The sequence below is a fragment of the Mycteria americana genome, chromosome 8 (genome assembly GCF_035582795.1).
Source record: "Mycteria americana isolate JAX WOST 10 ecotype Jacksonville Zoo and Gardens chromosome 8, USCA_MyAme_1.0, whole genome shotgun sequence".
NCBI classification, from domain to species: domain Eukaryota; kingdom Metazoa; phylum Chordata; class Aves; order Ciconiiformes; family Ciconiidae; genus Mycteria; species Mycteria americana.
In genome coordinates, this window is record NC_134372.1 from 13259921 (window position 1) to 13277659 (window position 17739).

Here is a 17739-nt window from a genome sequence, read left to right on the forward strand (position 1 = left end):
CAGGCATGAGATAACAGCCAGCCTTTGGCGTCGGGAGGCAGAGCTGTGCAGGGCTGTCCTTTGGGGCTGGGGGCCACGGGACCGGCAGCACCCCGGCCTGCCCGCCCCTAGGCAGGAGGCTCACAGGGGGCCAGAGGCGTCGGGAGAGCGGCTGCCGGCAGTGCTGGGACGGCGGGGCGGGAGGGAGGGTGCGTGTCCGGCACATCCTGCCGCGGTCCCGCCGGCACATCCATCAGCCACCCAGCGTTTACAGCACGTCGCTGGTTACACGATCCAGACACGCAGGTTCCTCCTGCTGCTCCTCTCCTGCCTTTTGTTTTCTTTTGCTTTCTGCTCCTGGAGACAGAGCACCTGATGGAAAAAGCCTGCTCTCCCGCTCCCCGTGCTGGAAACACCCGCTTCCTTCCGCTCCTGCCCGGCACAGCACCCGGTGTGGTGCAGGCCGCTGCCCCGGCAGCTCCCTGCTCCTGCTGCCCTGTGTCTGGCTGGCCCCGCGGTGGCAGTGGGGGGGGCGGGAGGAGCTGATGTGAGGGCATGGCAGGGACAGACCCTCGTCCCAGCAGGACCCCTCTGGGTGCTCAGCACGGGGCAGCCCCAGCTCCCCGTAGGACGGAGCAGGGCAGAGCCACGGTCTCCTCCAGAGAGGGAGGCTGCAGGGACTGCCGAGGCACTGCCCGGGCACTGGTCCCCTCAGCCTGCCAAGCCTGGTGGCACCTGGCCCCACACCCTGCTCCCTCCATGTCCCCCGTGCTTGCCCTCTCGACTGCCCCAGCCCTTTGGGCTCCTGGCCTCAGCCCATACTGGCCGCGCCCCACCAGCCCAGAGCACAGGCAGGCAATGCTGGGTTTCCACATAACTTGATTTTGCTTCGCCCCGCAGCCTAAGCCAGTGAGCATGGCGGTCGGACACCAAGCCCTGAGCATCTTGGGGGAGTGGCTGCATTTTGTGCTGGGTTGCAAAGGTGAGACATGGTCCTGCCAGGACACCCTCTGCATCCCAGCTCCTGGCCGCGGGAAGGGCTGGCCCTCTAGCCCCACAGGGGCACACAGAGCAGCCTGGAGCCATCCCCGCTGCCCTCCTGCAAGGCCATGGGGCTGGAGGGAGCTCCCAGGGACGTGCATCCAGGGCAGCGATGCCCTCCGGGTCTGCGAGGAGAAAGCCTCTTATTTTTAGGGCTTTGGTGGCTTTTGCTTGCAGGCAGGCATCCAAGTTCCCAGTTTCCCAGGGCAAGGCGGAGGGCGGAGGTAAACGGAAAGCTCAGCGGTGGCACTGATGTCTGCTCAAGTCAAACCTCTCCTCCCTGCGGCCCTGGGCACGGGGCAACTGCAGCACACGCAGGGACCCCCAAGCTCCTGGCAAGCTGTCACCAGGTGGGACTGGTGGTTTGAAGTCAGGGCAGAAAGTCTCCTGCCCTGGTCCTCACCCCTGCTCCTACGTGCTCCTGTTTTAGCAGTCCGTGAAGGGAAGGGATTTACAAAGCAACACAGGCCAGTCCTGAAGGTCACCTTCAGAGCTGCTCCAGCCTAGCTCACCCGTTAATCACGCCGTCCTGCCCCTGCAACACAGACAGTGCATGCATGGGGGCGAGGGAGGCAGGGGCTGCCTGCTCTTGGGTGTAATAATATACAGGCTGAGAAATGCCCGCCTGCCCCCCAGCAGCTCCCGCTGATGTCGGGCAGCAGATGAAAAGGCTGTAAATTCGGTGTGTTTGGATGTTAGCAGGGCTCGTGGGAGAGGGGTTTCTCTTATCGCTCCCTAGGCTCTCGGGAAGGTGGGAGCAGCCCACAGAGCCTGCCTGGGAGCTCCCTCTCCATTGCTGCCCCATGGCATCACCCCGTGTGCGGCCGGCGGCCGGCAGTCCCCTGTCTACCTGCCTGGACAGGAGCGGGGCTGTGCCGGCTGCCTGGGGCCACCCGGGCCCTCACGCCCAGCCGAGGGGGCTGGAGGTTGGGGCTGGGGGCGGGGAGCGGAATCACTTTTGTGGAGATACTGAAACTGAATCTGCTGCGAGGAGGGATCGCTGGGCAGCATCTTAGCGAAGGAGTAACAAAAACAAACCCGCGCCAAGGAATCCTGCTTTGCCCCAAATGTTTTTCTTATGGAGTTGTAATAAGACAAGAGTTGTAAAGATAGTAACCTCCTAAACATTACCTTATTAAGGCTTCTCAGAAACCACAGGGCATGACCCCTCTGGGTCATGGAACAAGAGAGCAGCATCCAGCGAACAAACAGAGGCTAACGTTACATTTTTCACTTCATTTAGGAAACCTGGTTTCTAATTATAGGGTTTGTTTAATGGCAGCAGTTAGTTGTGCTTCACTCAAAGCCAGCCCACTGAGAGCAGGGGCTGCACGGCCGTGGGGAGGGGAGAGGGGATGGAGGGTGGCGGAGATGCCGGCTCCGTGCTGGCTCTCGGGGAGGCTGCTGGGCTCCCAGGGCACGGGATGGGGATCAGCTCGGTACCCGCGTACACAGGGTGCCCGACACAGCAAGGGGTACGGGGGTCGGATGCGGCATGGGAGGGCTCTGTGCCCAGGGAGGAGCCCAGCCTGTCCTGGGGACATGCCACACGCTGTCCTAGCTCTGTGCCGCTCACCAAGGCTTATCTGCAGCGGAGGGAGGGGGATGCCCCTGCTGCGGGGCGGCACACGGCAGGGCTGTGCTCTGTGCAGTTCCCTTCGCACGCCCAGCCGAGCGCAGGCTCGGCCCCGGTGACTGCCGGCAGACCTGTTGGGAGCTGGCTGCTCCCGGGACGTGGCAAGATCAAGGCTTGTCCTGCCATGGGGCCACTGGACCTGTGAGTGTGCAGGGATTGAAACAAGCAGGGTTTTACCACCCACCCCCCCACCCCCCCACACCCCCCCCAGCCTGCTGCCAGTAGCCCCAGCAAAGTCCTTCATATTCCTGGCCAGGTACCTGGATGGTGGCTCTGGCTCCCTGGAGGACACCAGCTGCCTCTCTCCCCCGGGCTGGGCATGCTGCCGGCAGGTTCAGGCACTGCCACTCCAGTCCCGGCTCCCCTGGCAGATGCTGAGCATCCCCGAGGGCTGTGCTGGCGGCTGCTTTCCCGTGTCTTGTCCTCACCTCCACTGGGTAGTGCCGGCCCGCCAGCCCTGCGGTCCCCACTGCAGAGCAAGGAGCAGGGCTGAGCACACGGCAGTTCCTACATTTGCCTGTTTTGTGATGGCCTGTTCACTGCTACAGGGTGCCTGGGGTGGAGGGAGATGTGAATGTGTGTGTGTAGTAGCGCAAAAAGCACAGTCCGGTTCCCTGCTTCTCCTTTACTGCAGCTGGCAGGGCAGCAACCTCCCAGACGACTCGCCCCCTCCCTCGGCTGAATCCTGTTGCTGGTACGACTCGGAGCACTGGTTTTGCTCCCCACTGTCTGCCAGCTTGCACCTCGGGGCACCGTCCCCAGAGCCAGCTGGCGTGGCTGGGTGCTCCACAGCAGTCTGGCCAGCCGCTGCCTCTCCCCCTCGCCTCTTTAACTCCCAAAGTCACTTGCCCACGCTCCCTCTTTCCAGCGGTGGGTGTTTCTCCAGCAGCTGAGCAAAACCAGGCCAGCGGGTTCAGAGCTGGCTTTGCCAGCTTGCTTTCTTTCACCTCCCCCAGGTGAGCTGGATGACTCCGAGCACCCATCTCCCCGCCAGCCACGGGCAGCAGGGCTTCGTTTCCAGCCCTGACTCTCCAGGGATGCCTGCAGCCGCCCAGAGCTGTACCGGGCTGGTGGCCGCCTGGTTTGCAGGGGTGTGGGGCTAGTGGGGGTGGGGGCTGGTGGCTGGCGACTGCCTCAGCGTGGGAGGGATGTCCCGGGGGACACACAGAGGTGCTGCAGGGACGTTTGGCTCCTGTAGCAGGGGCTTCGGTGTTAAGGTGGTGCATAAGTCTGGGGGGAGCAGGAAGGATGCCAAGCACTCCACACCATTCCTGTACAAAGCCTGACACGATGGCAGAGGGGCCCTGGTCCTGGCTTTGGGGCTGTCCCCAGCTCCCAGGCTCATGGCTCCGGGGATGGTAGGACCCCTCTCCTTCCCTGGCCCCTCCGGGATACGTTGCCGGTGGAAGTCCTGCCCTGCCAGACTCCTACTCCACGTTTGTCCCCACTGAGGCTAGGGCAGTGCATGCACGTCCCCAGGCACCAGCAGTGCTCGTCAGCGGCTGCTGCCACTGTGCCTGTGCATGGCTCAGGATCGAGCTCCTTCCCACGAGCCAGGGGACCTCTAAGGGCATGAGACCCCAGAGACCAGCCCTTTGCTCCCCCCAGGGAGTGACACCACCTTGGAAAACCCAGAGGAGAAGCTGTGGGTCCCCTGCCCAGCTCCCCAGCTCTCCCTCCATTATCGCTTGCTGCAGAGGACCCCACAGCGGCTGCTTCCTCCTCCTTCCGAGCCGCGCTCCGCTGCTGGCTTCACTGCCCCGGGGGGAGCCCAGCACAGCCCTGCAAACAGCCGCATCGCCCAGAGGACCTCGGGGCAGGGCAGCGGTGTCCAGAGCAGAGGGGACCCCCTTCCTTGCCATGCTGGGGACTGACGGCCAGTGCAGGAGGATGAAGGCGCTTTCCGTGTCGGGTGTTTCCCTCCCAGGCTGCCAACTGGCTGCTCATTAACAGGGCCCCAGTGCCGGCTGGAGGCCATACATGGACTCATGGTCCACACGGGGCCGGGAGGGGCTGGGGCCGACGCGGCCCCGCCGTGATGGAGCTCCCACACTGGCTCCCCATGCTGCTAAAACTCGGGGAAAGGTGCCACGTGCATCCAGCCCTGCAGCCCTGGCCTCGCCACCGCCATCCCACGGGGCTCCCAGCCCCACCGGCACTCAGGGATCTCACCCTGCGCACATGGGCAGCCCAGTGAGAGCCCCGTGGCCACCGAAGCGCCTTTTTTCCCAGGCCAGATGGAGCTTTTCAAAGTAATGGGAATCACGAGCTACCTCCAGCCAGGCCAGGGAGCATCTCCGCTTCCTTCCCCGGCCAGCGGGACAGAGGCCAGCGCTGCCCCAGCTCCCCGGCCCCGCGGCTAGCCTACCCCACCGGACCCCCGCCCCACCGGTGGTGGGATGCGCATCCCCCCCGTACGCAGTCCCGGGGCCCGGAGGAAGTCAGTTATTGCAAACAACTTTCTCCGGGCGGGATGGCCTGGATTCCCAGGCGCGTCGCTGGCAGCCGGCGCAGCCCTGGCCGCTCTCCTCCCCCCTGCTCCCCCCAGCCCTCCTTCCCTCGCTCCCCCTCTCCAACTTAATGACTTCCACATGGGCCTCTGGCATCCCGAGCCAAGCCTCCCAGCATTGTCTGAAATCTCCAAATTTAGAAGAAATATGAAAATTGTCAAGCAGCCCTTCCTTAGGGGGTAAAAGCAACACTCGGCTGCGCGGCGGCGGGTCGCGGCGGTGGGGCCACGTGACGGCACCCCAGCCAATGGATCCCCTCGGCGCCCCTGACAGCGGTGCCCGTCGGCAGCCTGGCCTCCTCCTGCAGCTCATATAAGGTAAAAAGAAAAAGGTTTTCCAGCTTCTGAGCAGCGTGGAAGGAGTTTTTCACCGAGGGCTCCCATGCCAGCCGCTTAAAAAACCCCGGCTGGCAGCGCCGGGGTCCCAGTGGCGGGTTATAATGTGCCGGGAGGAGGTGGCGGGCGTGTGCCCGCGTCCCCGCGGTGCCCCACCGCAGGTGTGGGGCGGCAGGTAGGTGCCTGTGCATGGAAGGAGCGGGCGGCCACACGGGCGGGTGCGCTGGGTGTGTGGGGCGACTGGCTGCGTGGGGCGGCGGGGACGGGGGACGGTTGGTGCTGAGACTCCCCGGCAGCATGGGTGCTCCTGCTCTGCCTGGTGCCTGCCCTGGGCATGGGCAGGGGCAGGCAGGCAGGAGGCAGGAGAAAGCACAGCTCCTCCAGCATCCCCCTCTGCCAGCCACGGGATGCTCAGCCCAGCCGGCCGCGGGGAGGGGGGCAGAGGTTACCCCCCAGGTGCATGGACGCTGTGCCCGAGGAGGGAGGGAGGCGAGCGGAGCATGGCCATGGGGTGCCGGCAGGGAAACCCGCTGGGCACGGAGCTGGCGAGGAGTGGCCAGAGCCGCCTTGGGGCCAGGCAGTCCTGAGCAAAGAGGTTCCCCCAAAATCTGTCCCTACAGCTCCGTCCTGGCCCTGGGAGAGGAGCTTGGTGGGGCTTGTCCAGCTTTTTGGAGGTGGGGAAGGGCCCTCCCGGGGCTGGGGGAGGAATTGCTTTCTGCTCTGTGTATGTCTAGGATGGAAAAAACAGGAAGCCGGAGGCGAGCCCAGGCGGGCGGGCTCCCTGCGCAGCCGGGGCCATGGGCCGCTCGCTCGGCTCCTCTGGCCGGCCGTGCTGCTGCCACTTTTTGGGGAAACCAGGCTGGGGAGGGGATGGGGCCGGGGCTCACCACCGGAGGCTTGCGGGGTGCTGAAGCCACCCTACCCGGTGCACTCGTGCCAACCGAGACCATCCCACGGCCCGCAACTCTTGAATGCAGCCCCCAATGCCAGCCCAGCTTGTGCCGCTGCCTCGCTCTGTCCCCCTGGCCATGGCCCCTGGCCAGCACCGCTGGCGTGCTCTCAGCCGCCGGCGTTTCCCTGGCTCCGTTGCTCACGGGGTGAATGGTTGCCGCGTCCTCATCCCCCTGGAGTTGCAGCAGTGGCTGCCAAGCCTGGTTGCCCTGTGGGAGCCAGTGGCTGAGCCCTGGCCACAAGACTGGTGGGGAGGGCACAGGGCGTGCAGCAGGCGATGGCAGGGCTGCCGACCCCATATGGCGTGAGGGTACGGACACGGCTTGTTCCTAGACAGCCTTGAGCTTAGGCCCTGCAAAGGCTCCCCGAGGCTCTCTGGGTCGTGCCTCCTTCCTGCCTGTCCCTCGCAGCACACAGTGCTGCCTTTGCCTGGATTATGGCTGGCTCTGCACCTTCCCTCTGCTCCCGGGGCACCAGCAGCGGCTGTCCCCTCCCAGCGGGTCACCTGGGGACACCGTGCCCAGCGGGCGTGTGGCAGCAAGCTGCCATGTCCCCCTGACTCCTTCCTCTGCAGGGCAGCTCCCACCACCACAGGGACAACCATCAGCTGTCACTCGGGTCCAGCATGAGGACAGTGGATCCAGCCAGGGTGCAATGCCATCCCTGGGGGGGCAAGTTCCCGTATGGGCTGTGTGTCCCTCTGCAAAGGGATGGTGACAGTAACCAGGACACTGTAACCTCTCAGGGCAGCCATGGCCACCATGGTCCCAGTCTGTCCCCATTCCACTCTGTCTGAAGGGCTTCCTGCTGTCGCTGGCTGCTCCCAGGGAACTTGCAGCATCTCGGCACTGAGATGCTGCATAGGGGGACGGGCAGCCACCAGCATGACATGGCCTGTGTCCTCGTCCCAGTGGTGGTGTCCCCGGCACAGGGCTATCCTGCCTGCGCCTGCCCCGGCTCCCCAGCCGGCCAGGGTGCCCTTCTGAAGGGCAATGCCATTGCCTCCCCTCTGCCGGCTGACAGGAGAGGAGTTAATTTCCAACAAACACAGGCAGACGCCTCCGCCAAAGATTTCCCAAGGAGTTATCAGCAGGAATTTGGGGAAGGCTGTGTCTAGACAGGCTGCAGCTCTGGGTGGCTGCTGGATAGAGTGGCATTTCCCTCCACGCTTGTCAAGAGGCAGTCTGGAGATGATTAAGGGCCTTTTTTTTTTTTTTCTTTTCTTGGTCTCCTTTTCTATCTGAGAACTAGCCTTGTTCCTGATCAGGCTTTTCTGAGGCTTGTTCCTCCGCACCCCCAGTGAAACCTGCTTTTGCTCATCCCCGGCATCCCGCTGCTCCTCCTCTCCTGGAGCTGAGCTGGGGAGAGCCAGTGGTGCAGCCTGCCGCAGCTCCTGGTGAACAGGCCCACGATGAGCCATACCGTCCGCCCGCGGCACGCTTTGCCTCCCGGCAGGTGAGGGCTCCTGCCAGCGGCGGGCAGGCGCGTGGGCCCTGCGCTCAGGCGGTCACCGCCGTGCCTGGGCGAAGGTGATGGGCGGTGGCGTGGCACAGGCATCCTGCAGGCAGGAGCACAGGCAGTGCAGGGGGCTGAGCCCTGGGCTCGGGACCTCAGCACGCTCCCCGGGGCGGCCCCAGCACTTTAACCTGTGTGGGGCAGAAGCAGCGAAAGCTTGTCTTCGTGAGTGAGCCGGATTCAAGCAGCAAACGATGAGGCAAGAGGCTGGAAATCTGAGCTCTGGAGCCATTTCACCATCCTTTGACCTTGGCTGGGAGCACACAGAGGAGGCAAGCGGAGCAGATCCTGCGTGGGGGGAGGCTCCAGCCGGGGGAGATGAAGCCCAACACACGTCCCGTGGCTGCAGGCCAGCGGGTGCTGGGGGAGCACTCGCCGCCCCTGAACCCTGAACCCCTTTGCCTGCCCGGGACCACGTACATTCACAGGGCTCCTCTCAGCCCTGCTTCCATGCCTGGCCCTGGCCTCCCCCGGGTGATGGGGACGTGCTGCCTGCCCCGCTCTGCGGCTGTCCTGGGGAGCCGGGGCAGTGTCTGCCGGCCGGCAGCGCCCGCCAGCCGGGCTCAGGGAGGGCGCAGGGGAGTAGGGCCTCCTCCTCCTCCCCTACCAGCCACCACGGGAGTCACTGCCCGGGAGGTGCCGGTGCTCCCCCAGCCCCTCGGGGTACCCCATCCCTTTGGCTCAGGGCAGGGACAGCGAGTGTGGGGCCAGGCTCATCTGGCGTGGTCACGGAGATAAAGGGCAGAGGCTGGAGTCAGACCCTATGCGGAGCCAGGGACACAGTTACTTGTGGGGAGACCGGGCTTTTCTGTCCCACACCCCAGCCAGCCTGGGCAGGGAAAGGGTCCGGTGGGTGCCCTGGGCTGCCCCAGGGACAGACAGGGACCCTTCCTGGCAGCGGCAGTCAAATCCCCAGTGCACACTCAGCCCGTGCAGCCAGCAGAGCTGAGCATGGAACTGATGTGGCCGTGCAAGGCCATGCCAGCGCCGTCCTGGGGCAGGGAGAAGCAGTGGCATCAGGGCAGAGCTGGCCTCTGCAGAGCAGCACGGCGGGAGCCCATCACAGTGCCCGTGCAGCGGGGCCGGGCTCCAGCGCCTGGGCTGCGGCTGCTGCGAGTGAGCATCTTCCCGCTGCTGGGTGGAGGTGAGGGACAAAGCTGCTTTGTGCTGGTGGACAAGCCAGGGATGGTCACGCTGCCTGTGAGGATGGGGAGGGGGCTTCTGGAGGGCCGGCAAGCCCCTGGGGCCAGCCGTGTGCCCGCATTAGGTGCATGCTGTGTGCGGCTGTCAGCTAGGCAGGTGAACAGACACACGTGCGGTCGGGCTGAGCGAGAGGCAGCCAGCCTGCCCGGGCTCTGCTTGATGTGAGACATTGAAGTAGGAGGTGCTGAGCACCAACGTCTTCCCTGTCCCGCTGTTGCTGAAGCAGGGAGGCACCGTGCCCTGCAGTGCCAGAGCCGCAGGAGATGGTCAGCGTGCCGGGAGGCAGCGTGCTGGTGGGGCTGCCCGGGGCACGGCCAGCCCTGCAGGGCACCATGCTGCTCCGGGCAGCAGGCCGTGCCGTCTGCCCCGGCAACCTGCCCGCCATAAGTCTCAGGGGGCTCGGCCGAGGCTGAGGCTGTACTGGGACGGGCGTGCGACAGCCCTGTTAAGCCCCTTCCCCAGCGGCTGCAGGGAGGTGGGACGTGCTGGCAATGCTGGCGGCTTCCCACCCCGGGGCAGCAGGGTCTGTGAGTGCCGGCCAGCGGCATGCAGGCAGCCAGGTATTCGCCCCGAGACTGCTGGGAGGGAGCGCATCTCCCCTGCTCTGCAGGGACATCCTTGTCATGGGCAACACAGGGCTGGGAGGTGAAGGATGGCACTGCCTCCCTCTGGGCTGGGCTCTGCTGGGAGGTGGACGAGCAGCTTCCCTTGGACAAGGGATGGCAGCGGTCAGGGCCTGTGGGACCCGCCATGCCGTGTGTGGGGCAGATGCTCCGTGGTGGCCAAGAGGTCACCCTGGTGCTCGCTGTGGGACTGGCTTGCTGGTCGCTGGTACATAGAGCAACATCTCTCTCTTCCAGCCTGGCCTTCTCACCTGGGATCCCTCATTGCAGATTTCCCCTTCCTTTTTTCCCTCCCTTTTCAACCTTAGTTTTTAAATTTCATTTCTATTAGTCCCCACCTCCAGCCCCCATGAGCCCCGCCGCACCTGAGCAGAGGAGCTACACCGCTCACCGCACCCGCTGGGCGCTCCCCGGCCAGCCCTGCCCGAGGGTCTGCCGGCTCCACGGGCGCTGCAGGGAAACGGCGCCTGAGTATCAGTCCTGACGTAACTTTTGTGCTCCATCGTTTTCCACATCTCATCTCCTGCTTGCTGGGGGCTCGACCTATTTAGGGCATTTTCTTCTAGCGTCTTTTACTGCTCGCCTGGGCGGGCAGCAGGCAGGGCTGGGAAAGCTGGGGCCTGCAGGGGAAGTGATTTACTAACTGGGCTCCTCTCATGTCCAGGCGATGCTGCACACACACCCCCGCTCCCCTCTCCCTTGCTGGAGCAGAGATAAGATGATAAAGCCTGGATAAGCAGCCAAGAGTGCTGGAGCCTAATGAGCTCCAGCCACACCATGGCTGTGCCTCCATGAGAGGAGAGGGAGCCTCACTGCTCCCTGCCCGCTCTGGCTCCAGGCTCTTTGCTGGCCTCCCGTGAGCTCCTGCGTGCCCGCCATGCCAAGGAGCGTCCCCTCCGCCAGCTCCTCTGGCCAGCTCCAGCTGGGAGCCATGCAAGAGCAGTTTGAGGAGCAGAGCCCAGGGAGCAAGGAGGATGCTGGAGCAGCTGCCCTGCACCGCTTGGGAACAGTGTCCGTGGGGAGCTCTCCCCGCAGTGCTCTGGGTTCCCACCAGCCCTTCCCAGTGAGGGCTGGAGGCGGGTGACGTGACGGCCTGTCCCCGTTGGGACTTCACCCCTGCACCACTTCCTCTGGACTGGGAATGTGACGTGTAAACAGAGTGGGAGGGCTGGTGCCGGCACCCGCTCCCACGCTCCGTGTGCCCCGGGGCCAGCACCGGGGACACCAGGTGTCAGCCCTCGCCGGCGGGCTCCCCGTGCCCCCAAAACGCCTTCCAGTGGTGGGCTGGGGAGGGGGCCCAGGGCACTCTGCCAGGGGGTGAGGCAGCTCTGGGAGGAGGAAACCAGCTAAAGATGGGGAGATGGGGGCTGGTGGGCTGGGGGCAGCAGGGAAGAGCAGAGGCCATGGGAAAGGTGATGACCGGGCTGCTGTGTGCCTTGGCTCTTCCTTAGCCATGCTTCTTCCAGCCATGAATCCCCTTCCTGCCGCTCCTGCCCCTCTGGAGGCTCTTTCTCACCCCCGAGCCAGGCTCTGGTGTTGCTGGAGGGTTTCAGCCCCCCGCCACAGTGGCTGGCACCGGCAGCTTTGCAGGAACCAGTGGGTTCTGCATGGTGGCACAGGACTGGGCACAGTGGTGGCCAGGCAGGGTCGGCAGGGTCGATCCACTGCCCCGAGGTGACAAACAGGGACATGTGAGCTTGCGTTTGCAACCCAGAGGTGGCAGAGGCCTCGTCTGTCCCTGGGCTCCCTCCCGCCGTCCCCACCGTGCCACCACCCTGTGCCTCAAGCGGGGTGCGGAGGAGCCTGGCTCTCCACAGAGACACCAAATTAGGTGATTTCTCCCTCACTCTGGCACCAGGAGAGGGGCCGCCTGCCCTGGAGGAAGGAGCACAAACCAGATGCGCTCGCCCCTCTGCACCCATCCCCTGCTCTCAGCCCCCCAGACCTGCTCCTTTGTTCTTGGCATTATAATTTATCCCAGCAAAACCCAGCGAGAAAGAGCAGCATCCCCTTGGGCCCCCTTGGCTCGCCCCCAGCATGGGAGATGGGGGCCGCTCGGTCTCCAAATCTGCCTTTTTGACCATAAAAGGGCAGGCACGCCGCAGCCCCGGCAGGAGGATGGGAAAGGGAAGGCAGAGCTATTTATAGCTGAGCATCAGGACCTCAGCCTGAACTCGGGGTTAATCAGCCTGTGACCAGATTAGGATCTCCCTTGGCCCCTCCATTTTCTCATAAACCTTTGATTTAATACCAGTGCTGGCGAGGGAGGGAGGGAGGAAGGGAGGGAGGAGGCACCTCTCCTCTGTGGAGGCCACCATTGTCCATGGGGGATGGGATGGAGATGCTGGGGGATGGGATGGAGGTGCTGGGAGAGCTGGAAGGCCCCAGTGGGAAGGAGCTTTGGAGCTGTCCTGCCACCAGCTTGTGCTGCAAAGTGACAGCGAGCAGCATCCCCGTGCGAGGGACGCCCAACAGGCAGCAGAAACTGCCCTGGGGTCAGTCCCTCAAATTTCTACAGAGCTGAGTGAGTCCTTCCAGCAAGAGCACGTTCCCCTCTATCGTCCCAACCCTCGCCACCTGGGAGGGGGCACCTGGGGGTCCTTGGGCAGGATTTACCTTGCCTGGTGTCACCCAGCAATGAGTCCCTCAGCAGCGGGAGGTGGCATCAGGGCTGCTTGGGTAGCTGGTGACCAGAACTGGATCAAAGCTCGGCTGGGGCAGGGATGGAGCCCCGATGGCTGGTGGAGATCAGGCTTTTGGGGGCCAGGAAGAGGGGAAAAGGCGCCCGCAGAGGCACTAGTGCCTTCCGCCCGCCTCCAGAGAGTGGGCCAGCCCGGAGCCACTTGCGGCAGAGCCCTCCTGTCCGGGGGTTCAGGCTTTCCTCAAAAGCCCAGGTCTGGCCTCGCAGGGCTGGGGAATTTCAAGGAGGAAACAAATCCCAACTGCTATTAAAGAAAGGACATTTCCTGCAGCAGCGGCCTGCCTGGAGAGGGGAAAGGGCGCTGTGTTGTAACCGCGGGGAGGGCCGAGCTCTGACTCAGCCCAGCACCGCCGGGGAGGCAGCTCGCGGCCACCGAGTGCTCGCCCGCCTGCTCCCACCCTCCCGGCACCCACTGGCAGCGGCAGGGCGAGCGAGCAGGGGAAGCAGCTCGGCAGAGGCAAAGGCTGGAGGTGAGCAGCGGGTAGGAGCAAGGGCAATGCCAGGCAGTGCTGGCAGACCAAGGACGGAGCCAGGGGACTGTCCTGGGGGTGCACGCGGTGCCCCGGGCACCCTCCAGAGACCCTTGGCTGGGGGATGCGGTGGCGGCTGGTGGTCCCCCCGGCATCAGCAGGACCATGAGTCCAGCCATTTGTTATTCTGGTTTCTTCTTCTGAAGCCACATGGCATGTTTGTACCCACGCGAGTGAGGGGATGAGCAGCCTGGGGCTAGAGCTCTCTTCCTGGCAGGCACTGCTTGGGGGACGCTGGTGTCCCCCAACACGGGGGTCCCCCAGCAGCAACATGAGTGCTGGGGAGCAGAGAGTGGTGGCCGCAGGGCACGCTGGTGGCAGCCTCCTTTCCTCGGGAAACCGGGATAAAACCGAGAGTGGAGACAAGGGGGAAAGGGCAGGCCCTGCAGTGCTGGCCTTTTTGCCCCATCTTGGGATGGGGAGGCTGCGATGGGGACATCGGGGGGGAGGATGGGGGTGGCTCCCTTCCCTCAAGACCTCCCCTTGGTCAGGGGCGGGCGAGCCCCAGCAGATGTTTTGCCTCCAGCCCGGCGGGATGCGCAGCCCGGCGCATTCCTCCAGCCTTTCTCTGTGTTTCTTCCCCCACCACCACCTCCCTGGGGATGGCAGCTAAGGTCTCCTGGCCCCGCGCTGTGGGGGCAGAGAAGGCTCCATCCCAGCTTTTCCCACCAGGGCCAGGGTGGTGGCAGGGAGAGGACAGGGGACATCCCCAGACCCCACTGCAGGACTCCCCGCACGCCTGGGGATGTGCCAGCCACCCACCAGGAGAGGGGAACGTGCCCTGCGCCATTGGGCTTTGGGCACACATGGCTTCGAGCAATCAAAGGGAGACCTTTGAGTGGCTATCATAGGGTGTCTTGTGTGCACAGAGCTGTTGGCATTGCTGTCCTCAGTCCTGTGGGATGCTGGGCACCCAGGGGGACCCCACAGCAGCTGCCTGGGAAGGGACCTGAGAGCTCACAGCTCCACACCATCATGCTGACTGCCACCCTCTGTCTCTTACAGGCTCAGCCATGGGAGTCCCTGGGGACATCAAGGCTGCCGAAGGCACATGACAACTATACAGTCCTGGAAACATGGCCAGCGGCAAGAGACAGGCAGAGCCGGCATGCCAGCATGCTGCCAGCGTGGGGACCACCGCGTGCCCTTTCCCTGGGCACAGGTAGCCACATGCTGTGGGCAAACCTGTCCCTGTTCCCTACTGCCCAGCTGTGCAAAGGAGGGCTGGCTCCCAGGGGCTGGCTCCCTCGGCATGCTGTAGTGCCACACATCACTCCTTGCTGAAAGCACGGTGGCCCCTTCCCAAGGGTGTGCCCGGGGCCGGCAGTGGGGCAGAGAGTCTGCAAAGGCATAGGGTGGCACGAGGGTCTCTGCAGCACCTCCCTTGCTCCAGGTCCCTGCGGCTGTTCCCACACTTGGCCGGGGCTCAGGGCTGCCCCAGCCATGGCTGGAATACAGCTAACCCTGTGCCAGCCAAGGCTGCTCCCAAACCTCCTTCCTGACTGACGGATGCCGCAAGCTTGGGGCACCACGGGGCTCTTTTCCCCACTTCTTCCTACCAAGAACTGGGGGCAGCAGACGGGGGAGCACAGCACATTGCACGGGGTGATTTCTGCCCTGGTTCCCAGCTGGGCGCACCCGGCTGGGGGGCCGGTGCCGGATGCAGGGGCTCACGCCAGAGATGCGCCATCTGCTTCTCGTCAGGCTGCTGGGAGCGCCGCGGCTGCTGGGGCCTGGCAGCAGGATGCGGTTGTGATAGATGGTCTGTTTATCACGTTTCGGCTCTGCTCAGGATGTTAGTGTTCGCCTGCGAAAGACATTTTTGGGCTCGGCCACTCCCTCCATCCTCCCTCTCCTCCTGCTTACCCTGCGTCCTCACCCTTGGGCTCAAGCCCACCCAGACCCGAGGGCGAAGGTCCAGGGGACATCCCTCCCGCAGCCCCTGCTCCTTGCCCATGGGAAAGGCCGGGCTCAGCCCTGCCACCCTGGGAACAGATTGGGCCGACGTCTGAGCTCCGGAAGCCGAGGCTGAAGTCTTCCCACAGGTGCTGGCCAGCTGCAGGCTCTCCTCTGATGGGGACTGGGACGGGGACTGGGACAGGGACAGGGGTGGGGAGGGGGTGCAGGAGCTTTCACACGCTCCTCATCCCCCAGGGCGGGGAAGGGGCAGAGGGCAGGGAGGGATGTGCTGTGTGATACCCACAGCCCCACGCTGTCCTAGGTGTCCTGGCCCCACTGAGTGGCAGCCCTGGGGGGACTCCTGTCACCCTCACCCTCTTGCCCAGCTCTGCACCAGCTCTTGCAGGGGGATACATGGATTTGGAGGCAGAAACCCCCCCATATGTCTCTATCCCTGTCTGTCCCTGCAGAGCTGGGGCCAGGCTGAGCTACCAAGCCTGGGTCTGTCCTGCCATTGTGTTGGGGCCGGGCATGGGGGATGCGGGCACATGGCTTGGGGAGGGACACAAGACCTCTTTGCCTGCACCCAGCCAGGCAGGCAGACACACAGCCTTGCCATGGCACAACCCATGGATGCACACCAGCCGCAGCAAGGGTGACGGTGGGCTCCTCCATGTCTCCCAGCCCAAGGTGCAGTGCTGCATCTCTGGTCAATTGGGAGTCTGAGATGAAGCACTGTAGCTCGGGAAGGGAGGAACTGTGCACCCTGGGGACCTCCGGGACCCCCCACCCGCTGGGACGAGTGACGCAAGGAGAGCTGAACCCTGGCTACAGGAAAGGGCTCACTCCAAAGCTCCAGATCCCTGCAGAGAGCAAGGGGGAGAGGAGGGTGGGGAGGTTTCTCCTTACAGCGGAGGGACTCCCGTGTCTGCTCAGAACCCCCGGCCCGGTGCTGGCCACCAGTGGGAGGGGTCACACAGAAAGGTAGGAGCCTTGTGCGGCAGGGGGGCAGCAGGGACACGGTAGCGGCACTCCCCCATCAGCCACACGCGGCGCCGGATGCGCGGGGCTGGCGGAGAGCCCAGGTCGCCGTGCCCTCAGGGTCCAGTTTTCCCAGGAATCCCTTAGGCACTACGTTGGGGATTCCTGGAAATACTGTTCTTGGGGCCACGGCTCAGCGGCTGGAGATGGCCCATCCCATGGAGAGCCACAGCCTGCAGATGAGCCGGCGATCGAGGTACGGGACCGCGTGGGGGGCTGTGAGCAGGAGGGGGTCCCCCTGGCTACCCCGAAGGTGGGGAGGCAGGCAACCCACCCCAGGCAGCCCCAGCTGCCCCATGCCAAGGGATGATGGATGTTCTCATGGGTCACCGCTCCTGCCTTGCGTGTGCCACCTAGCCAACCTGGGGTCAATAAAGGTCTCAACTCCCGAGTGACTCTGTCCTGGCCGGTCCTTTGGGGCTGGGAGTAGGGTGGGAGCCTGCAGTCTGGTGCCAGCACAGTTTGGGGCACGAAGGAGGCACAAGAGCCACCGGTGGAGCACAGCCCCAGAGGGATGCTGTCTCTCCCTCCTGCTCTGTCCCCCGCCACGTCCCCCAGGTTCCCGGCCCTGCCGTGCTCCTGCAGAGGGAACCGATGCACCGCTCCTGTCCCTGCCGCCGGCAAGCAGCGGGAGCATCCCGTGTAGCTGCCGCCTTGGCCGGCGGCTGGGATCTCTCCCCGCAGCTTCCCGGGCACTCGGGTCCGCCCCACATTAATCACGACCCCCTCGGCACCGCCGGCACCGGAGCCCCGGCTTGCTGCCCTGCCCGCCCCCCCGCCCGGGAGCAGCGGGCCCCGTGGGGCCGCTCCCGGGACCCAGGAGGGCGGGGAGCAGGAGCTGCCGGCCCCGCACGCCTGCTCTGCCCTGCGGCCCGCTGCCTGCACGGGGCCCTGCCTGCACAGGGCAGGTGCAGGCAGGCGCAGGATGGCGGCGGAGGAAGAAGACAGGTGCAGCAGGCAGGCGCAGGCAGCAGGCAGCAGGCGCAGGCAGGCGCAGGCAGGCGCAGGCAGGCGCAGGCAGCGTGGCCGGGCAGGGAGGCCAGGGCGGACGGCAGGTGGCAGTGCTGCCTAGGCCGGGGCAGGCAGGCTGGGCTGCCCGTCCTGCCCATTCCTGCCTGCTCCGCCAGCTCTGCCGACCCCTGCACCCCTGCCAGCCCTGGAAGCGGGGAGCACCCAGCAGGCAGGCCCTGAAGGGGCCGGGGCTGCCTGGCTCCCCCCGGGCACCCTCACCCCACGCAGCTGCAGAACCGTCCCCACGTCACCAGAGAAGCAGCCAGTGTCCCCTTCTTCGCCACGCGCCGCTGTCCCTGTGTCCCCTCTCCAGCTCATGCCCTGCCTGCCCCGATGCCAGCCTTGGATGCGGGAGATTCAAAGCCTGTCCCGGGTGGGTGCCATGGGGACAGGGACCCTGCTTGCCCCCGCTCCGGTTGCTGTTCATGGATGAGCAATGGATGAGCCCCCCCCCAGCTGTAAGAACCATGCGGGGTGAGGGGCAGTGCTGGGCACCAGGGAACACAGCGGGGGGCCAGGCTGGTCCCCATCTCCCAACCAGGATAGGCGAGAGGCCCTAATCCTTCAGCCACCCCCAAAGGCAGCCAGACCCATCCACCCGCAAGGTGGACAGACACCCACATCAGGGACAGGTCCCCATGGACAGCCTTGTGATGCCAACACAGCCGCTGCAGCAGGCCGCTGGCGTGGCACACCCCACACATCACGCAGCCCTGTTCCCACCCGGCCCATTCTCGGCTACCCAGCCTGTGCCGAAACGCCAC

General features: G+C 65.0%; 1 long non-coding RNA gene across 1 annotated transcript; it reads left to right on the forward strand.

Annotated features, from left to right (window-relative positions):
- The first annotated feature begins 5489 nt into the window (after window positions 1-5489).
- LOC142413561 (uncharacterized) lies at window positions 5490-16356 on the forward strand. Its single transcript, XR_012776844.1, has 2 exons — window positions 5490-5676; window positions 14030-16356. It is a non-coding gene; the product is annotated as an uncharacterized LOC142413561 (long non-coding RNA).
- The last annotated feature ends 1383 nt before the right edge of the window (window positions 16357-17739 follow it).